This window comes from Neomonachus schauinslandi, chromosome 7, assembly GCF_002201575.2.
Source record: "Neomonachus schauinslandi chromosome 7, ASM220157v2, whole genome shotgun sequence".
NCBI lineage: Eukaryota > Metazoa > Chordata > Mammalia > Carnivora > Phocidae > Neomonachus > Neomonachus schauinslandi.
In genome coordinates, this window is record NC_058409.1 from 132,896,609 (window position 1) to 132,920,962 (window position 24,354).

General features: G+C 35.0%; 1 pseudogene; it reads right to left on the minus strand.

Annotated features, from left to right (window-relative positions):
* Nucleotides 1–3,029: 3,029 nt before the first annotated feature.
* Nucleotides 3,030–19,576, minus strand: LOC110584830 (annotated as a pseudogene).
* Nucleotides 19,577–24,354: the final 4,778 nt, after the last annotated feature.

The following is a 24,354-nucleotide window of genomic DNA, read 5'->3' on the forward strand; positions in this document are numbered from 1 at the left end:
TTGTGTTTCCTCTCTCGCTGTGTCTCTCTCTGTCAAATAAATAAAATCTTAAAAAAAAAAAATATATATATATATATATGTAATCAATTGCACTTTGTATGGGTATGTTTTAGAAGGTCTGCTCATTAAATGACACATTGTAATTAAAGGAAGCAAACAAATTATCTTTAGTATTCTTATTTAATAATTTAAAAAAAAATTCTACTTATTTATTTTTTTGGCATAAATAAAGTTTATATTAACAGATTATACCCCTATGTAACATTTTCCCACATTTAAAAGCCAAAGAATTTTGTTTTCTCAGAAACCATGGACAGTCTCATCTAGGAAAGAATTGGTCTCTAGTCTTAGATACAGATGATATGATATCTGGAGTTAGTATTTACAACTTACAAGCATCACAAATGTTCTTCTTTTATGATACTAAAATGGTAGAACAGATACATTGTCTAGTTTGATGAACTTGATGGCTGTTTTGTTGGGGATGTTTTGATGGGAGAGCTTGATGCTTGTTATAAACAATGAGAAAGCATTATTTCAGATAAGGCTGTCTAGGTGCTGGTGGCAGGGTGTTCCGTGGACTTTGCTGACATTTGTGCTGATGTTTGCTTGCAGAAGCCTAAGAGAGCATTTAGATCACAGACTAAAGTGCGTTAGAGCATACACATGCACTACTTCATTCTCATGAGTAAAGCTCCGATCACTCATTTTTCCTATTAGCTCTAAGGTCTAAAAATCAGATAATAATTTTGAAAGATGTTACCATCTGGTGAAACTAAAGAATGACAAGTGTTCCCTCCCTCATTTGGATACAACTTAATTGTTAAGACTCCTGATTCAGGAACAGTCATGTTGGGAGAACAGTGAACTTGATGCATGCCATCTAGTCTTGAAGCAACTGGAAATTCACCACCAGGGGAATCTTGGAAAGGTCTCAGCATTAAGTACCATAAAACAAAAACAAATTGTTGTTCATTCTATTTGTAAAAAATGTTTTAGAAATTAACCATTTTAGCCCTCTAATCGGTATCAAGGACAATCAGTAATTAAAGAAGAAGAGAAAATATAAAATGAAAAGTATCATCTTGAGGGATGTCATGACATTTAGAAATACAGTATAATACATGGAGCCTCTATCAAAATTAAATTATATCAAGCTTAACTGTAATAATTTTTTTTTTTTTTAGATTTTATTTGACAGAGACAGTGAGAGCAGGAACACAAGCAGGGGGAGTGGGAGAGGGAGAAGCAGGCTCCCCGCTGAACAGGGAGCCCAATGCGGGCTCGATCCCAGGACCCTGAGATCATGACCTGAGCCGAAGGCAGACACTCAATGACTGAGCCACCCAGGTGCCCCTTAACTGTAATAATTTGAAGCAACCTTCAGTAGGTCGGGTCTTCCGGGATTCAGATTTTATCTTCACAAGTAAAATAATGCTTCTGTGATTGAACTGTACTTTTAGAATATTTCATAATTCATATAGAGGAGGAGTTTATTTTATTTTAAAGATTCTTTTTTTAAGTAATCTCTACACATGACTTGGGCTCAAACTTACAACCCGCAAGATCAAGAGTCACAGCCAGGCACCCCTTACAGGGGAGGAGTTTAAACACACCTTTATATCCTAGGAGAAAATTTGTTTTGAAAAATGATATAAACAAGATAAGAAAAAAATGCTTAAAGCATGTAAGAGGTAACTTGTTCAAAGAGTGTTATTCATAACATTTACATATAAATAACCTGACATTAAAGACATGTCCGTAGACACTGGAGGGTCATCACTGAGCATTCTTGGATAGCTCTAGTCCAAGTTATTATGTGTTGTTGAAGCTTATTAAGTTCTTTCATACTTCCTAATTCTAATAGGCTTTTTTCTAATTACTGCAGATTGGTGAGGTTTGACTTCAGTTCTTTGCCATTTCAGGAGACAATACGGGGACAGTCGAAAGAGGGCTGTTTAAAATCAAGACATGTCCATCACTAGTCCCACCACTTAAGCTTTCTGATTAATTTCCTCACTTGTAAATTAGAGACAATAATATCTACCTTGCTGATTAAGTGAAAAAATGTGTGAGAGAGCACTTTAGAAATAATTTAGCAGAACAGTAAATGTTAGAAATTACTCTTAAGAATGGTAACTTCCAATTTTCTTGTTCATCATTTTTTGTTTTTTGTTTGTTTGTTTTCCTTTAGAGAGGAAGAGAATTATATTGACAGATCTTCACAAACTCCCTTGACTTTAGGCAGTATTTGTTTCCTGCTTTAGAAGATGATGTCTCTATGTAATCTCGGGTCTGCCTCTATTTTAGGTTTTTGCTTTTTTTTTTTTTAAACAATACTGACTACATAAGAGTCATCTTTACCTTAATGACAAAAAATTCAAATATGAACAGTTTCACATTTTAGATTTGTCGTCTGCCATAATCTTAAAACAATACCTAGGATATTAGGATACTGAAAGGTTGTTTTAGATCTGAAATTAAATTATATCTGAAATTGATAGAAAGACTTATAATTCAGTCAGGTAAGGGTGCCAGACCCTTAAATGTGCTCTTACCTGGTTCCCAGTGAAAATTCAATATTAGTAGTTTGTGTTTTTGTAATGTCTTGAAATTATCTTACAGAAAGTTTGGTTGTGGTAAATTTATTTAAAATATTTTCTTTGAGAAAAGTTTGCTAAGCAGATCTTTCAATATTAAAAGAAAAAAAGGTACCTCTGTAATAAAAGGAAGAGGATTAATTGTTCATCCCTCATGCCAACTCATGCTAGGTCTTTCTTTCCAGTGCAGCAACATATTTTAGGGCAACAAAGTTCAGAATGGATACCATGACCTGTTCGGAAAGTATGCAAGTTCTGTTAGGTCATCACTTTTAAGTCAGTCTGATACCTTTGTGAGCCAGACTCTGGCCACGGAAAAAGAGAGATACAGGAAGTCAGCATAAGTTCCAGACATGCCAGCTCTGTTGGTTCCCGTGTTAGCTACCTAATGTCCAGGTTGAGTCCTGACCCCTGCAGAAACTGATCCTACTAACAAATGCAGCTGAAACCAGCCGGCAGATGTCCTGGGGGTTCTATCTCCTTCTCTTCTTCTTCTTCTTCATTATCATCAACCTGTTTTATGACCAGATCAGCAGACCCATCCTCTTCAGTCTCCATGTATGATCTATTCTCATCTTCACTGAAGTGCCATCTGGAATCCTTATCTCCATCTGATGGGAACATATGATGCTGTTCAGCTTCCAAATCAGTGGGGAGGCTGTCTATGCCCACTTCAGTGCCTGTAGCATCTGTAGTGCCTGGTTGCTCCCTGGACCACTTGCCCTGTTATATCAGTCACGTGGCGTTTGCATTTTCTGCAGATTAATTTGCATGCCTGGTGAATTGTTCCGAAACGGCTACTGAGGTGGTCCAGCCTGCTAAATCTTTTCCCACAGGCTTGACATGGATAAGGCCTTTCTCCTGTGTGGCAACAAGGGTGGAGCTTGAGGTCTGCCTTCCGCTTGACCAGGAGTGTGCAGTATGCGCACGTGAACTGCATCCGGGGCAGATCATCTGGAAAGCTTCTGGATGTGACATCAGGTCCTGGACCATACGGATAGCTCACAGGAGTAGAGTCCATGTCAGCATCAATTTGTGCTTGTTCTTCAGATTGGGAAACGCGGCTGGAAGAATCTGATGTCCGTGCTTCTCATTTGCTTGACTTAAAATGAACAGCTTCAGAAGACAGTGACAACCTCAAATGTTTGGACTTTTTTAATGGAATCTTTCCTTTGTTCATGCTTAGTCAAAGGCTGTTGAGTATTCCTTTGGGAGGCTGGACGGTAATTATACTTACTCCAAGATTTCCCACTTATTATACCTGTTCCTTGATCTGAGCTTAGGTGAGAATGCAGAGAACTGCTTTCTTCTTGCCAGCCACAGCTGTAAAAGGAGGAACGTTCTATACCATTAGAATTGGCATCTTTATCGGAGAGACTGAAATAGCCATTTTTTCTTTCTCACTAATATCTAGTGAAGATTTAATAAAGGTCTTACATATGCTAAGGACATCAGTAATCTGAAGGAAGCTAGCGGCCTGACCTCACAGGGTTTACACTTTCTTTCCCCCAATACTGTTTATAAATCCCAGGGAAGGGCTCTTTAAAGACCAGCTTGTAGATGGTATACAGTTGTGAAGAGCTTGGGATACTTTAACAGTCCATGCTTGGGGGCATGCGAACACCTGGGGGACCATGGAGGAGTCACTTGTGTCTATTATCACACTTGTGTCGATTTTTCTAACAAAAATTATTAGAGCCCTATGTCGGATTTCCATAAAATAGTAGAAGAAAATACTAGAATCGTTTTGATTACTCATTATCTCTGTACCCAAATCTGCTCATTTGACAAGCATGTATTTAAGGAATTTGCTCATAATATTGCCTGTTTAGCTCTTCATTTTCCTCCTCCAAAGAGAAATTAAAAAGGAATAGCTTCATGCCTATGGAAATTAGAGGTAATGAGAAAAAAAAGAAAATAGAGAAAGCTTTACTTTTTTTTTGCTGGGTTGGGAGTGCTGCTGGAAAAGATCATACCGTATTCTGATGTTTAAACAACCTAAGCAAAAAGAGTATATAGTTCTTTAATAAGTTATATTTCAAATATTTCAGTTTTATTCTTTCTATAATTTTTAATCTTCTACAAAATAATGATATTGGAAAAGGAATACTTAATTAGCTGTATTGAGTTGTTTAATTTTACTCTGGGGATTAACTTTTCTCGTAATTATAGGATAATAGGTTATCTTATTTATTTTCTTCAATATATATGTAGACAGTCAAGCGAAAATGAAGCCCACAGAATATAAGTGATTGTTCATGACTAAACAGAATGTCTGTGGCAGAGACTAGGGTAGATCCCATGTGCCCTGCCTCCCAAAGTTAGGATCATCTCATCTATATTCTAAATACTTTCCCTTTTTCTTTATAGGTAAAGTTAACTAAATATAGCTTCTCTCAGTTTCTACTGAAATGTTTATGTTCTGAGTTCCAATCACCTTTAATTCTCAGAAAAAAAAAAAACTTTATTTACAGCTATACTAATATAAAATTACTACCATATGGAAAATTCACATTCTACACTTCAAACCCATTTAGATAGTAAATGCTTCAGAGTTGTTTCCATATCTTTTCAAAATTGTGTCCCTCTGTCTTGGCTCAGTTCCTGGAAGATAATACACACTCAATAATGATGTTTTTGAATGGAGTTTTTTAATTCAAAGTTCTATTCATTTCAGAATACGTTATGATACATATTTAGTTTCCAGAGGATAGAATTATCTACTACATTTTCCTAAGAATTGAATTAAGATTTTTTTCTTTTCTGATGTTGTCCTCACTAAAAATTATAGAAGCAAATAGATTATATGAATTCTATGGCTTATGTGAAACACAACCTGAGATTAAATAGTCATAATATTGAGTTCAGTCTTTCTGCTCTCTCCTTGAAATAGTGAGCACAGTTAAATTACAATTCCAAATACCGAGATCAAATTTTTATGGAATTTATTCACTAAATTTATAGCTACAGTACCTGATAATCACATTGAATTGTATGATTGGCCCATTAAGAATAACTTTCCTTTTTTTTTTTAAAGATTTTATTTATTTATTTATTTGAGAGAGAATGAGAGACAGAGAGCATGAGAGGGAGGAGGGTCAGAGGGAGAAGCAGACTCCCTGCCAAGCAGGGAGCCCGATGCGGGACTCGATCCTGGGACTCCAGGATCATGACCTGAGCCGAAGGCAGTCGCTTAACCAACTGAGCCACCCAGGCGCCCCAATAACTTTTCTTTTTTAAATCATAGACCATAGTTTAAATGACTGTGCTCTAAATAGAAAATGTGAGGTCAAAGAGAAATGCTGCCTTTAAAAATGGCAATATTCTAAAGCCCCAGGTATAAATTATTATTTTTATATAAAGCTTTGATATGAGGAAAATAATACTTTCTTTAGCTATAGTAGATTGTCATTCCCCAGTCTCCAAAGAATATGTTTTTAAAGAAATTGTAGGTATAATTTATTTTTAATGCTACTCATTGCAGGTGGCTGGGTATAATTAGTGTTATTAATTTTGGTTCACAGCTCCTTGCAAAACAGGATAGGTACATTAAAAATCCATAAATATATGTTTCATAGTGATTATGTGCTTCATATTGTATATGATTATTATATTATAAAATGTTCCTTTTTTAAAAAATAAACTCTGATTTAAATGGGTGGCTGTTGGCATGATCTACTTAACCACTCAGTGGACCTAATGTTCTCTTGAGACGCCGCATCTTGATTTAATTTATTTGTTCCACGTTTAGTTGAAAATGTTGAGAACATTCTAGCAAGTTCAAAAAATAATGTTTTCATGTTGAATTGCCATTGTAAAGGAGTCAGATTAAATGGACTATTGATTAATAATCTAATGTTTATATCCAATTAAATGACATTCAAAGTTCAAGCTAATTTTAGTCTTTGATGCATTCATAGACTTCAAGAAAACAGGGTATTCATTTTGCCTTTTTACCATGCAGTACCTTAGTATTCAAAAGGCTCTGTGTTTCTGTATAAATTATATTAAAGATAAATCAATTCCTAGACAAAATGGATTATTTTAAAAGCCACAAACACTAGATTCATTATAGTCTATTTTTTAGTTTAGCGATTGTAGTCAAATACATGCAATAGTATAAAAGTATATAAGTATATTCTGCAATTTCTTGTGCATATAAAATGATACAAAGACATTTAATGAGTACTATGTACCTACCACCTGTCTTAAGGAATAAAATAATACATATTAAGATGAAGTCTCCTAAGTGCATGTTACATGTTCTGTTTCTCTCTGCCATTCCATCAGAATGCATTTCTGGATTATCATTTTAATATATTAAAGTTTACAAAATGAACTTATAATTTTCCTATCCTCCTTCAATCTGGCTTTTTATTTCAATATAATATCCTAGTAACTTATCCATATTTACACATGTAGTTCAATTTTATACATTTTGACTGTTGGATAGTTCCATTGTATATATTGAGGTATTTAGCTATTCCCTTGCAGTTATTTCTAACTGCAAATGAAATTGTTACAAAGATCCTTATGCATACCTTTCTACACCTGTACAAGCATTTTTCTAGGATTTGTAGAATTTTGTATATATGGTATATACATTTTAAATGCATATATATTGAAATTATTCTCTAAATTCGGTATGGTAATTGACACACTCACTAGCATTCTTTAAGAGTTCCCATTGTTCTACATCCTTGCTAGTATTTGGTTAATTAGGTGGCTTTTTTGTTGAAGAATGATAGTTGAACTGCATCCTTTTGTGATTTTTACTTTCAATTTCCTGATTGTAATGAGAGTTAGCATTTTCTCAGAAGTTTATTGGCCATTTGGTTTCCCTTTCTTAAGTCACCTTCTTATACTCTTTGTCCATTTGTTTTCAACTTTACTGTCAATTGTTTCATTTTAAATTTGTAAGAATCCTTTATATATTCTGTTTAATAATCCTTTATTTTAATGTTTAAACTTTAGTTGATCTTATGAGAAATTTTTCTATGCTTTATGACATGTGTATCTTGAAAAAGAATTATACATACCCTAAGGACATAATGAGATATATTATCTTTGCTTCGAAAAGTTTTGAAACTTACTTTTATGCACATAGGTCTTTATTTAAGGGGTTTGTAATTGCAAAACAGATTTTAAAAAGTTATTACAGGTGGAATTGTCTTGTAAAATGTTTTAAAAATGAAAATCTGGGGATGCCTGGGTGGCTCAGTAGGTTAAGTGTCTGCCTTCAGCTCAGCTTGCAATATTGGGGTCCTGGGATGGAGCTGGGTCAGTTGGACTCCCTGCTCAGTGGCAGCCTGCTCCTCCCTCTCCTTAACTCCTCCCCGTCACAGCTCCTGCTCTCTCTCACTATCTCTCTCTCTCTCAAATAAATAAATTAATTAAAATCTTTAAAAAATGAAAATCTGTGGTGTGTGATGTGTTCACATCCTAGTGCATGCCTCACCAGATTTTAAAATGATGAAACATGTCACTGGAATATTTAATATTTTAAACTAAAGTACATGCAATAACTAGCTATGTGTGTGTATGGTATGTTTTGGTGAGGATGAATCTATTGAATGTGCTGTGTTAAAATATAACTTCTGTAAGATTTATGTGTCAGAAGACTCAAACTTCAAAACCAGTCCTCTTTGACCTATAAATTTAACCTCGTCTGACCATGTAGAAAGGAATTTATGCATACACACACCCAAAGTGAAAACCAAGCTATTTTCAAAAAGCTAAGTGTTTGAATGACAGCAAAAAAGTAGTCAATCTGACAGGTTTCCTGTACTGTAACTAGTAATAATGATCTACCCTAGAAAATACTGGTAATCTTCACTAACTCATGTCAAATGGTCTTTCACAGTCTTCCATAATCCTATGGATTATGCAGGCCCCAAACAGTGAATCTCCATATTTAACCAGATGATTGACTCATTCCACTAGATCTGTAACAATGAAGACTTTCTTACATAATTAATTATTATGGTAGACTAGACATATCATTCTTCTCTATAACAATCATACCCACTGGGAATTATTACTTAAATTCTGTATTTAGTAGACATTTCAAATTTAACTCCTTAGTGTATCATTAGTGTCATTCAGCTGCTTTGGTTTCTGAGGGTGTGCACTTTCTGTGTGGTCGTCCTTAAATAATGGTGAACGTGAAGCTGTCTAAGACTCACTGATTAGGTGAGCAGGTGAGCAGAGATGGACCTAGACTTGACCGTTGTTATTAATCATGAGAATAACAAAGTTGTTATTACTTCAAGTTTAATTGACATGGATCTTAAATATAATATTAATAGTGCTTTCTTTTATTTGGTTGAAGCAAAAAGACAAACAGAATTACCATAGTGTTAATTTTTATGGTATGCATACAAAATGTATGTTAATCCCTCTTTCCAGGATTCATGCATTCAGTTGTCGTATATTTTTAAAGTCCTTTAATCTGTACCAATTTCTTAGACTTACTTTGTCTTTCATGATCTTGACATTTTGAAGCAAACAGGCAAGATATTTGGTAGAATTAACTACAGTTAGAGTTTTCAAGATACTTCCTCATTGTTTCAGGTTAAGCATTTTAGGTAAAATATCATGGGAGTGATGTTGTACCCTTCTCGGGGCAACATATCAGGGGGAATGCGGTGACAGTTTATCTCATTAGTGGCAATCTTCACTTTGATCCTTCATTAAAGTGATTAAGGTAATGCGTGATTAATTTTTCCAATATGGGGTCAGTATTGTCCTTTATATTTAAAAAGTAATTTATGGGGAGATTACTTGAGATTTTATAATATCATGTTCTTCATTATACCTTTATCCTATAGTTTCATTGTACATTTTAGCAATTCATTCTACATTTATTAGGATTCTACTGTAAGGAAAAGCTTTTCTTATTTTCATATATTTTATTTCATATATATATGGAAATTCTATATCTTAGTTATTGTCCACTCCCAAATACTGAGTGTTCTTTGTGGTTCTTAAATAACATATTGTACAAGTAGAGTTTACTGAATTTTACTTGGTGAGTAAATGTAGCTAAAATTTAGAAATGAAATGAGCACTGAGTGATCAGAAACAAAGTAACAATATTTTATCTAAATTTGGAACATCTCATGCCATTCTTTTGGCATGATTAAATTAGGAGTATATGATAACCATTTTCTTTCACGTTATTTGACAAATTAATTATAATTCAAATAGAAAGATACAAAAGTGAATTGCGCTTCCCTTTGTATTTTGATACTGATAGCTTCTGATTGTGTTATTTGAACTAAAGGAAAATATGTCACATAAAAATATGTTATCTTGAAAAAAAATGTTATTTGAATCGCGATGCCTGGGAAGATGGCAGAGTAGGAGGATCCTAAACTCACTCTGTCTCACATTTACAACTAGATATCACTCACACTCTGTAAATAAACAGAGAATAATCCAAAGACTGGCAGAACAAACTCCACAACTAAACATAGAGAAGGAATCACATCTGATTGATTAGGAAGGGCAGAAATGGTGGTCGGATCTGCATGTAGGAGGGAAAAGAGTTGCAGGCGTGGAGAGGGGAAAGAAATCGTCCCTTGCACCACGGAGCCCACGCAGAGAAGACACATCCCCAAAACGACTGGCTTTGAAAACTAGACGGGCTGAATTCCCTGAGTTTGTATAACTAGTGGGACTTAAAGCCTGGAGCTTTAAAAAGTCAGCGGACTCAGCAGTGGGCTAGCAGGGAGGGTCAGTGATAGCTGGGTCCCTGCTCTGAAAGAGATAGCAAGCTTTGGAGAGGTAACACAGAAGGTACAGTTTGCACAGTGCATGGGGAAAACAGGAGAAAGATCTCTTTATACCGATTTTGGAGCATGTTGGGGGACTCTCCAAGAACAAAGAAGCTTTTACTCCCTGCCCCCTGGCATATACACAGTGCCTCCTGCAGGAGGAAACCCTGCACAGATACTTGCTCCTTAACCTCCCCAGAAGTACATCCCACCCAGGTATTCTAAGGGCTTGCCCATTTCAAGCCTGCTGGCCTCAGCCCTGGGTTCAGAACACATTTTGTCAACCCTGCACATGTCCTGCTCAGCCACTTTACACAGATGCAATGTGACCTGGTACCAAACAAAAGTTAAAAGAATTCATGACCACTAAACCAGCCCTAGGAGAACTGTTAAGGGGGACTCTGTGAGTGGAAAATGAAAACCATAAGTAAGAGTAAGGAAAATAGGAAGAACAAAAGAAAAAAAAAGTACACCTGTAAAAATCAGTCAAGAGAAGCACATAACAAAAGGATGTAAAATATAATACCAAATATCTGAAAGGTGGGGGGAGAACAGTAAAGAATGAGATCAAAGTTAAGCAACCATCAGCTTAATATAGACTGCTATATGCAGAAGATGTTATATGTAAACTGATCGGTAACCACAAATCAAAAAACAGTAATAGATATGTAAAAAACAAAAAAATAAGGAATCCAAGTATATCACTGAAGAAAACCAGCAAACCATGGAAGAAAGAAAGAGAAGAAAGGGTCAGAGAAAAACTACAAAAAACGGGTGCCTGGGTGGCTCAGTTGGTTAAGCGGCTGCCTTCAGCTCAGGTCATGATCCCAGTGTCCTGGGATCAAGTCCCTCATCAGGCTCCTTGCTCAGTGGGAAGCCTGCTTCTCCCTCTCCCTCTGGCTCCCTCTCCCTCTGCTTATACTCTCTCACTCTCTGATAAATAAATAAAATCTTAAAAAAAAAAAAAAAACCTACAAAAAACAACCACAAAACAAGTAGCAAAATGGCAATAAATACATACCTATCAATGATATACTTTGATTGTAAATGGATTAAATACTCCAATCAAGAGACATAGGGTGACAGAGTGGATTAAAAAACAAGACCAATCTATATGCTTCCTACAAGAGACTCATTTCAGACCTAAAGACATATGCAGATTGAAAGTAAGGGGATAGAGAAATATTTATCATGCAAATAGATGCCAAAAGAAAGCCAGAGTAGCAATGCTTATATCAGGCAAACTAGACTTTAAAACAAAGTTTATAGAAAGGACAAAGAAGGACATGATATAATAACAAAGGAGATAATCCCAACAAGAAGATGTAACAGGTGTGAATATTTATGCACCCAATATGGGAACAACCAAATACATAAAACAGTTAATAACAAACATAAAGAAGCTAATCAATAGTAATACAATAATAGTAGGGGACTTTAATACCCTGTTTACATCAACAGACAGTCTATCCAAATAAAAAATCAACAAGGAAATAGTGGCTTTGAATGATACACTGGACCAGATGGACTTAATAGATGTATTTAGAATATTTCATCCTAAAACAGCAGAATACACATTCTTTTCTTTTTTTTTTTAAGATTTTATTTATTTTTCAACAGAGAGAGAAACAGCGAGAGAGGGAACACAAGCAGGGGGAGTGGGAGAGGGAGAAGCAGGCTTCCCACTGAGCAGGGAGCCTGATGTGGGACTCGATCCCAGGACTCTGGGATCATGACCTGAGCTAAAGACAGACACTTAACAACTGAGCCACCCAGGCACCCAGAATACACATTCTTTTCAAGTGCACATGGAATATTCTTCAGAACAGATCACATATTAGACAACAAAACATGTTTCAACAAATTCAGAAAGACTGAAGTCATACCATGCATCTTTGCTGACCACAACATTATGAAACTAAAAATCAACCATAAGAAAAAATCAGGAAAAAACACAAATACAAGGAAGTTAAATAACATGATTTAGACAATGAATGGGTCAACCAAGGAATCAAAAAAGAAAAAGTACATGGAAACAAAAATAAAAACGCAGTGCTCCAAAACCTTTGGATGCAGCAAAGTTGTTGTTAAGACGGAAGTTTGTAGCAATACAGTCCTACCTCAGAAAACAAGAAAAAACTCAACCTAACCTTATATGTAGAGGAGCTAGAGAAAGAATAACACACAAAATCCAAAACAAGCAGAAGAAAGGAAATACTAAGTATTAGAGCAGAAATAAATGATACAGAAACTAAAAAACAAAACAAAACAAAACAGTAGAACAGATCAGGAAACCAAGAGCTGGTTCTTTGAAAAGATCAACAAAATTGCCATACAGCTAGCCAGACGCATGGAAAAAAAAAAAGATGCATATAAACAAAATCACAAATGAAAGAGGAGAAATAACACCACGGAAATACAATTGTAAGAAAATATGAAAAACTATATGCCAACAAATTAGACAACCTAGAAAAACTGGATAAATTCCAATGAACATATAACCTACCTAAACAGAAGCAGGAATTCCGAAATAGAAAATTTGAACAGACCAGAAAGGAGGTTGATTCAGTAATCAGAAAACTCCCATCAAAAGTCCAGAATCAGAGAGCTTCATCAGCAAATTTCTATCAAACATTTAAAGAGAAGTTAATACCTATTTTTCTCAAACTATCCCAAACAATAGAAAGAGGAAAATTACAAACTCATTCTATGAGGTCAGTATCACCCTAATACCAAAACCAGATAAAGACCTCAGTAAAAAAGAGAACTACAGGCCAATATCTCTGATGAACATAGTTGTAAACATTCACAGCAAAACACTAGCAAACTGAATCAAAGAGTTCATTAAACAAAAACATTCACCACAATCAAATGGGATTTATTCGTGGGATGCAAGAGTGGTTCAGTATTTGCAAATCCATCAATGTGGTGCATCACATCAATGAGAGAAAGGATAAAAAACAAATGATCATTTCAATAGATACAGAAAAAGGAGTCGACAAACTACAACATCAATTCATGATAAAAGTCCTCAACAAAGTAGGTTTAGAGGAAACATCCCTCAACATAACAAAGGCTGTCTATGAAAAACCCATAGTAAACATCATATTCAGTGGGAAAACCTGAGAGCTTTTCCCCTAAGATCAGGAACAAGTCAAGGATGTCCATTCTCACCACTTTTATTCAACATAGTACTGGAAATCCTAACTACAGTGATCAGACAATATCCAAATTGGTAAGGAAGAGGTAATCCACTATTTGCAGATGACATGATACTACATATAGAAAACTAAAGATTCCACCAAAAAGCTAGAACTGATGAATGAATTCAGTAAAGTTACAGGATACAAAATCAATGTACAGAAATACAGTACATTTCTATACATCAGAGTAATAAAGAATATACACTTATAATAAAGCAGCAGAAAGAGAAATTAAGAAAACAATCCTGTTTACCAAATAATAAGATACCTAGGAATAAACCTAACCAAAGTGGTGAGTGACTGATACTCTGAAAACTATAAAACATTGCTGAAAGAAATTTAAGATGACATAAAGAAATGGAGAGACATCCCATGCTTATGGATTGGAAGAACAGATATTGTTAAAATATCTATACTACCCAAAGCAATCTACAGATTTAATGTGATCTCTATCCAAATCACAATAACATTTTTCACAGAAGTAGAACAAAAAATCCTAAAATTTATATGGAACCACAGAAGAACCCAAATAGCCAAAGCAGTTTTGAAAAAGAAAAGCAAAGTTGGAGGTATCACAATTCTAGACTTCAAGGTATCATAAAACTGTAGCAATCAAAACAGTATGGCACTAGCACAAAAATAGACATAGAGATAAATAGAATAGGATAGAAAGCCCAGAAATAAACCCATAATTATATGGTCAGCTAGTCTTTGACAAAGCAAGAAAGAATATCCAATGGGAAAAAGACAGTCTCTTCAGCAAATGGTGTTGGGAAACCTGGTCAGCCACATGCAAAAAATTGAAACCAGATGACTTTGTGACATCAAACACAAAAATAAACTCAAAATCGATTAAAGACATAAATGTAAGACCTAAAACCAAAAAAATCCTAAAAGAGAGCATAGGCAGTAACTTCTTTCACATTGGCCAGAGCAACATTTTTCTAGATACGTCTCCTGAGGCAAGGAAAGAAAAGCAAAAATAAACTATCGGGACTTCATCAAGATAAAAAGCATCTGCACAGCAGAGGAAAAAACAAAACTGAAAGGCAGCCTATAGAATGGGAGAAGATATTTACAAATGACATATCTAATAAAAGGTTAATATCTCAAATACTAAGAACTGATACAACTCAACACTCCCAAAATTTGAATAATCCATTTTAAAAAAGGTCTGTATACATGAACAGATAGTTCTCCAAGGAAGACATAAAGATGCCCAACAGATATATGAAAAGATACTCAACATCACTCATCATCAAGGAAATACAAATCAAAACTACAATGAGATATCACCTCACACCTGTCAGAATGACTAAAATCAAAACCAAGAAACAATAAATATGGCGAGGATGTGGAGAAAAAGGAACCCTGGTGCACATTTGGTGGGAATGCAAACTGGTGCAGCCACTCTGGAAAACAGTATGGAGGTTCCTCAAAAAGTTAAAAATATAACTATCTTATGATCCAGTAATTGCACTACTGTGTATTACCCATTGAATACAAAAACACTAATTCAAAAGGATATATGCACCCCTATGTTTATTGAACATTATTTACAATAGCCAAATTATGGAAGCAGCCAAATGTCCATTGATAGATGAATTGATAAAGAAGATGTAGTGTGTATATATGTATGTGTGTATATGTACATATGTGTGTATGTATACATATACACACACAATGGAATATTCATCCATAAAAAAAGAATGAAATCTTGGCATTTGTAATCACATGGATGGAGCTAGAGAATATAATGCTAAGCAAAATAAGTTAGTCCAAGAAAGACAAACACCATATGATTTCACTCATAGGTGGAATTTAAGGAACAAAACAAATGAGTGAAGGGAAAAAAGAGAGAGAGAGAGACAAACCAAGAAACAGACTGTTAACTGTAGAGAACAAAATCAAGGTTACCAGAGGAGATGTGGGTAGGAGGATGGGTGAAATAGGTGATGGGGATTAAGGAGTGCACTTGTCATAATGAGCACTGGGTGATGAATTGTATCACTCTATTGTACACCTGAAACTAATATAACACTGTGTGTTAACTAAACTGGAGTTAAAATGAAAAAATATGGTATCTCACTGACTTACATAAAGTATAAGGCATATTTTATCATTCTATAGATGAAGAAAGGTAAGATCTAGAGAAGTAGTTTTCAGACTTTTGTTCTTTTAATGAGACACGTTTAAGCCATAAGAATATTCAAGTTTTCAACATACTTCAAAAACATTTTTAGATTATTAGGTTGTAACACAGACAAAAAGTAAGTTGTCAACTCTTGACTATAAAAAAGCACACACACACACAAACACAAAGTAAGTCTAAGTCTATTGGATCTATAGCAGTAAAATAAAATAACAATGTGAAGATTCTTATTAGTGCCTTGTAAGTATAGATACAAACATGTTTTTAATGTTCTATGTTTTTAGTGTTTGGGGATGTGTGCCTTAGTGGTTCAAGGAAGATATTTACATTCAAGGAAGTGGTTGCGAGTGAGTAAAGTTCATAACATAATAGTTTAGAAATGATGTGTGGGAAAAGGCATGAATCTTGAAGCAAGTCATGATAACTAAACTGTTGTTTGAAAAGAAAATTGTTTGCTCAGAAGATAACTGATGTCCTAATAAAAGACTTGTTTGCTTAGATGGATAAACTCTTTGTCCAGATACATTTGTTTACAGGAATTTCCCGAAGTAAACAGTAAAATTATTAATTTACACCCTTATCTTCATGGAAAAGAATGATCTGGACAAAGTAATTATGCCAATTTGATACAAATGATCTCACTTCTCAGTCCTGATCATTAAGCTATGTGGATTCAAGTGGTCTCATCTCAATTTTCAAGGTTATAAATGATTCCCTTGATAAAAAGGTGATGATATAACATTCTGCCTCAATCAGGAAATGATATTGGAATGTAAATCATTGAGAGTGATGAATAACTCTAATTTTTATCATAAAATGAATTATTCACCAGTGTTATTTAAATGAAAAATGCTATTCTATCAAATTATTTATAAAAAACTTAGAATACAATGATGTAATACTCTTTTTTAAGAATCATTGCCTAAGATGCAAACTTAAATGCCAATAAATTTGCATGATGAAATTGAATTTCCTCTTTTCTAACACCAAAGGAAAGATCTGTTTTATAAGAATCTATTTCTATAATTATTATCACTCCTTCTACATATGAACCATGTACTTTAAAAAAACATGATTTCCTCTATGTACATATATCAAAATAATTTACGTTAAACACATATGAACGCATACCTGGAGGTGTGCGCACTCACACACACACACACACACACACACACACAAGAATTACTGTAGAGGCGCCTGGGTGTCTCAGTTGGTTAAGCGTTCAACTCTTGATTTTGGCTCAGGTCATGATCTCAGGGTTGTGAGATCCAGCCCTGCATCAGGCTTCGCTCTAGGTGTGGAGTCTGCCTAGGATTCTCTCTCTCTCTCCCTCCCCCTATGTCCCTCCCCCTCCCCATTCTAAAAAAAAAAAAAAAAAAAAGTTCTTGAAGTATAGTAGGCTGGGTTTTGCGGTTTCATTACCAGTTTTTTGTTTGTTTTTGATGAGGCGTTTGACAAATTCACTTCTCTGAGCGTACCTTTTATTTTTTTTTCTTTTTTGTCTGGAAAATTAGGGCTTTGAGATTTATAATCTTTAAGATTCCTTTTCTACTGTCATCATTTTATAATGATGTGCTTGGGTGTATATAGGTATGTGTGTTTTTTTGAAAAATTGTAAATTCTGAAATTCTGTAGAAGCTTAAGGTATAATTGTCATTAGGACACAGTAGGTCACAAGCAAGTTTTGTTTCTATTCTAACAACTTCATGAAATAAGAGTTGCTTTTTCAGATGAGCAAACTCTAAGTTTAGATAAATTGGTTTACACAAATTTCTTGAATCAAAGAGTAAAATATTTATTCGTTGCCACACATGTCTAATGTCAGGTATAAGTAAATAGTAAAGTCTATTCCGACTGGTAATGTCATAGGACATTTGGCATATAAGGTACAGAGAAGATATTATTGTTTATATTTATATCATGAACCTCTGGAGCATTTCTTAATGTCCAGATTGAAAGATGGATGAACCCAGAAAAATGGCATTTCCTTATGTAGCCATAAATAGAGAAGCTTTTAGTTTTAGTTCAGTGAATCTTTTAAAATGTTTCCCAGGAAATCTAATTCAATTTGACAAATATATACATAGCACTTAATATAGTAGATAATAATTCAGTGTCCTAGTTGGCATGCCTTGGGATTCCTGTCCTTCATAAAACTATGCAAAGGTGCCATTTTTCCGGGGGAGTTTCAGTTCTTAACTGAAATAAGAAAAATGAGTTGCTTTCAATAATCTTTGTAAAGATTTAAGAATGACGTATGTGAAAAATCTTTTAAATATGAAATGCTGTGAATATAAAGCCTGGGATATAAATCAAGATGCAGAATACTTCTTCAGTCTTCATCAACAGGATGGCATCAACTTGATGCTCAGTTATCTTTGTCACCTGGAGCTTTTTGAGATGGAGACCTGTAAACAGAAGTGATATGTCTAGAATCTTTAAAATGTCATTAAGAAATGAGAGGAAATATCAAGGAGAATTATGACAAAAAAGATTATATTTAAGGGATTACAGCATGTTGGAGCTCTGTGAAATATAAGAATGCTAGACAAATCACCTAAGCAACTGATATTTGCATGAAAGGAATTTTGAAAATTTAATTTCTCATGTGACACAAAATTATTGTTAATCATCATAAAAAGTATTGATTGCCTCCTGTGTGTTCTGTGGGTCTAGATATTTGTTTTACACACATAGAAGGTTATGCTATAATTATATATCTTGTACATATTGAATTTCAATTACTGAAATGCAAGAGAGTTTCCACAGTACATATGTTTACATAATGAGGTCATTTTGAAAATAATATTTTCCTTCTCTGCAAATAATACCAGAATATCTGACTTATTAATTTATTTATTCATTCATCTGTTTTTCAGTTACCTGCTATTTGTTCCTCATTGTTTTAAGCACGGAGAGTATTACAAAAGACTCCATTCCCTCGTGAATCTTATCTTTCATGTAGATTCTAGACTTAAGAAACTGGGTTGGCTTATCAGCTATGACACTTCTGCATAATTGCATTTCTGCAAATGGTTTGTCAGCAGTCAATTTCCCAGTAGACCACTACAAAAATTGTTGATCAAGCAAAACTAAGTTTACAGGCATGCCTCAGAGATATTGCAGGTGCAATTCCATACCCCCACAGTAAAGTGAATATTGTAATAAGCAAGTCAAATAAAGGTTTTGATTTCCTAGTGCATAAAAAGTTATGATTACACTATACTGTAGTCTATTAAATGCTCATGGAATATCATTATGTCTAAAGAATATACAGACTTTGATTAAAAAATACTTTATTGCTAAAAAATACAGTCATCTGATCTTTCAGTGAGTCCTAATCTTACTGGTAGAGGGTCTTGTCTTGATGTTGATGGCTGCTGACTGATCAGCATGGTGGTTGTTGAAGGGTGGGGTGGCTGTGCCAACTTCTTAAAAGAGGACAATGAAGTTTGTTGCATCAATTGACCTGTCCTTTTCACAGATTTTGCTGTAGCATATGATGCTGTTTGATGGCATTTTGTCCACAGTAGAACTTCTTTCAAAATTGGAGCTAATCCTCTCAAACCCTGCCACTGTTTTATCAACTAAATTTATGTAGTATTTTAAATCTGTTGCTGTCATTTCAATAATCTTCACAGCATCTTGACCAGAAGTAGATTCCATCTCAAAAAAATATTCCCTTTGCTCTTCTGCAAGAAGTAACTCCTCAGCCATTAAAGTTCTCTCTTGAGATTGCAGCAACTCAGTCCCATCCTCAGGCTCCACTTCTAGCTCTCCTGCTATTTCTATCCTATCTGCACTTACTTCCACTGAAGTCTTGTACCCCTCAAAGTCATCCATGAGGATTGGAATCCACTTCTTTCAACTCCTAGTAAGTCTGATATTTTGACCTCTTTTCCATGAAGCATGAATATTCTTAATGCCATCTAGAATGGTGAATACTTCCCAAAAGTTATTCAGTTTACTTTGCCCAAATCCATCAGAAGAACTTCTATGACACCTTATGTGATGTATTTCTTAAATAACAATACTTGAAATTCAGAATTACTCCTTGATCCATGGCTGCAGAATGGAGGCTGTGTTGGCTGGCATGAAAACAACATTAATCTCATCGTACATCTTCATCAGAGCTCTTGGGTAGCCAGGTGCATTGTCAATGAGCAGTAATACAAGATTTTATTTATTTTAGAGTGAGAGCACAAGCAGAAGGGGCAGAGGGAGAGAGAGAGAGAGAGAATCTCAAGCAGACTTCACGCTGAGCATAGAGTTTGACACAGGGTTCCATCTCACCACCCTGAGATCACGACCTGTGCTGAAACCAGGAGTCAGATGCTCAACCGAGTGTGCCACCTAGGCACTCCAATGAGCAGGAATATTTTGAGAGGAGCAGTAGATCTCAACTGTGAGCTCAGCATATTGAGTAAACCTGATGCACGATTGCCACAAACCTTCAATTTGTAAAAAATGCAGTATATGGAAAGAGCAATAAAGTGAAGCACAATAAAATGATATATGCTTATATTTAATTTGCTGCTATAAGACATGGGATGTTAAGTTTTTGTGTCATTTTGGCCAGGCTGCAGTGCCTAGGTGTATGTTGAGTTACGGATGTTGTTGGAAAGGTATTTTTAATGCGATTACATTTGAATCAGTAGACTTTGAGTAAGCAGATTAAGCTCCATAATGGAGGTGGGTCTCATCCAAATAGTTAAAGATCATAAGAAAAAGACTGTTTTCCTCTGAGGAAGGGGGAATTCTGCCAGCAGAATGCCTCTGGACTTGAACTGCAACCTCACTTCTTCTCTGGGTTTCTAGCCTGGCGGCCCATCCTGTGGACTTTAAGATTTGGCAGCCTCCCCACTCACATGAGACAATTTCTTAAAATAAATCTCTCTCCATATATAAATATACATCCTATTGATTTTGTTTCTCTAGAGACCCTGACTGGTACACGTGATAACACCATCTTGACAGAGTTTTAAGAGCATCTCAGAAAGGGGAGTCAGGGATGGATACGTATAGCATTTCATTAGAAATGATTTCTTAATCTGAATAAATTTAAACAAGTGTTGCAATTCAAGGAACTAGTTTGGAATGGGCAGAGTTTATGGCACAATAACTCTTGGTCAGTGGGTATAGATGAGACAAGTATCGATAGGCAACCTGCTAGTCCTGATACGTACATTATTTTAGTTGGCTCGAAGTGTTCAAGGAGTAAATATCTCCTAGAATAGGCAGGAAAGTTATTTTGCCTAATCTCAGGGTTTTTCATTGTTGTTTTTGCACAAAAATGGGAAGAAAAAAGTTTTTCCAGAATTGTTTAGAACTAGGTTGGGAGAGTATGTCATTTCAGTTCTAAAATAAGAGGTTGGAGATAAAAGAAGTAGAAGAGCACATGGCTTTGGAAGAAAGAATCTATGGTGGCCTCTTAGAAATCAATCCAAGTATCTCTGATACTGAAAAGCAATCCTATCAGTGAATTACATGCTGGGTCACAAGTCAGAATTCCAGGTTGCCAGTTCTGATTCCATTCCATCCTAACTGTAGGATTTAGTAAGTCTTTTCACATCTCTTGAGTCTGAGTTTACTCACCTTCCTTATGGTATCCTGGCCAAGATCTTACTCAATTTTAAAATCCTATTATTTCCACGTTGTTGCAAATGGCAAGATTTCTTTTTTTTTTTTTTTTATTGCTGAGTAAGTATTCTATTGTATATATACATCTTCTTTGTTCATCTGTCGATGGACATCTGGGCTCTTTCCATAGTTTAGCTATTGTGGACATTGCTGCTATAAACATTGGGGTGCAGCTGCCCCTTCGGATCCCTACATTTGTATCTTTGGGGTAAATACCCAGTAGTGCAATTGCTGGGTCGTAGGGTGTTATGCTAAGCGAAATAAGTCAATCAGAGAAAGACAATTATCATATGATTTCACTGATTTGTAGAATTTAAGTAACAAAACAGAGGATCATTGGGGAAGATAGGGGGAAAAAAAATCAGAGGGAGACAAACCATAAGAGACTCTTAAGCATAGGAAACAAACTGAGGGTTGCTGGAGGAGTGTTGGGTGGGGGGATGGGGTAACTGGGTGATGGACATTAAGGAGGGCACGTGTTGTAATGAGCACTGAGTATTATATAAGACTGATGAATCACTGATCTCTACCTCTGAAACCAATAATATATGTTAATTGAATTTAAATAAAAATAAATAAATTAAAAATAAAATCCTGTTATTTCCTTGATGGATAGTAAAAATACAGAATACATAAGTATTAGACTCCTCAAAGGATGTCTGATGGAATGATGATGGAAATGAAAATTTGGGACAAACTAGACTATAATAGATTTCTCAGTAAGTAGTGACTGAAGCATTGAGTATAGAGATGATTATTTGAAGCTACCTTTATCATAGTCATTTAGTATATAATTGTGTTGCCCTTCCATTGACCACTATAAGTAAATAAGTCAGGAAATAAATATCAGGCTCTTGTGACTATGAAATTCAGTCATTGAATGGATGAGCAAATCTTTGCAATTGGAAAAGGTGATGCCAAATTCTATTGTATTGTTAAAACAAAAAAAAAAGTTTACTCTGCTTGGTTAATACTACTTAATTCTACCTAATAAGGGAATTACTATTTTTGTAGGAAAATAGGAAAATACCAGGTTCTAGCAAGAAACAAAAACAACTATATATTAAACGGATGTTAGAGAACTTAATGGAATGTTTCATGTTTACTTTTATAATTCACAACTTTCTGTTTTTTCATTTAGGAATAATTTTTGTTTTATTGATTTTCTGTGTGGTGGGACGCAGGGGTCCATGCACACTATCGCGGCTACTCATAGGGACTGTGGGCGATCTTATTTAAAGATATTTTGTCAGAACGTCTGAGATACTTGCCAGAACAGTTTGAAGTGTTTTAGAAACAATCTTCTTTATTTCGGTTACATGCTAGATAAATAAAAGTGTATAATGTATGTTATAAATCACGTGCTTATTTAGTAAAATTAACGTTGCACTGCACGGCATGCCCTTCACCTTTACAGTTCGATGGCGCTTGGATGACGAGGTGTTCCTGGAACAGGTATCAGCTGCTGCTTGTGCTATCAGTCTCCGACAGTGGTTCTGTTAATTATTTTGCCAGAGTGTCTGAGGCAGATAGCAATCTCTCCAAAAGAGCAGACAGATTTAAAGAGGCAGAATTAATTAAAATTGATTCACACATTCTGTCACGTATAGGTCTGCTGGGAGCCTTTCTTTCTTATATCCCTCCCCGTTCTGTGATGTTGTGCAACACGTTACAGGTGGGAATCCCTACCATGGGATACTAATTATGGAGCTTGAATGGGATTAGCCACAGTGACTGGCACCGTAATGCATGAAAGGATATTAAAATTTACTTCATTTAAGGGATTTCATGAGGGACCAATTCTTTCTTCTAACTTTTATAAGTGGTTATTGAGAAGCTGACAAACCTGAAAACCCAAGGTCACTAAGGATTATTGGAAAACTTACAAATGAATTACACATTTTAGTAGTTAATTGTTCAAAATCATATGCTTTAAAAAGAATGAAGTACTGGAAAGAAAGATAATGGAAGTGGATCAGTGTATATTATTATTTTTAATGAAGGAATGGGTATTATAGAATTTATACCTGAACATAGGAAAATAGCTAATAAGAAAATAACTTAATAGTCACATAAATTTTTTATACTATATGTAATTAACCATTACCAATTTATATCAAAAAATGTTATACATTTTTTGGCAATATTACCCTGACGCAAAACAATCTAATCCTGAACACCATGGGTTATGTGTTCTTCACTAAGGAAATAGTTGATATAAATTCTAAGCTGCTGTAACAACAGCAACAAAAAAACCAAAACAGTTAAGCAAGATAAATACTTTCTGACATGTCTCCAGTTTGAAGATATCAACAGTGTAAATATAATCTTTGGTATAGCAGTTCAGAAGAGTATGTTGCAGGGCTGATGGTGTGCCATCTTCAGGGCAGCTGTTATCTACGAGCCCAGATCCTACCTTCACATCTGCAGGGAGGAGAAAATTTACATGTGGGAATATTACCTCCAGGAAGGCAGGCGGCATGCTTTCTTGCCTGTAAGAGCTGGACCCTAACCTTGTACATATCACCTTTGTTCATATACCATTCACCAGCCATTAGCCACGTGCTGCTGCCCAGCTAAATGCCCATTTTGATGGAGGAAGCAGAGGATGGATATCAGAGAACAGATAGCATCCGTAGGAAATGAGAAAAATAAAAAATGAAAGGAACAATTAAAATCAACAAGTTGAAAGACTTCGTAATGGCCAGAGTTTTCTTTATATTTCTCATGATTTCACATTTTATATATTAAGTATCCTCATAAGAGTTAAAATTTAATATGGAATATAAATCATGATTTGGATAACAAAATAAGTCCTGTGAAATATTTTTATATATTAAAAGATGTTGAAAATAATATTTTAGATAATATATAAAATAAGTATAGGAAGACATAAGGAATGGAATAGAGAATTAACTTAATTATTATATTTATCTTTTCAAATATTCTTTATTCCAAAAGTTGACTTCAATGTGTCATTC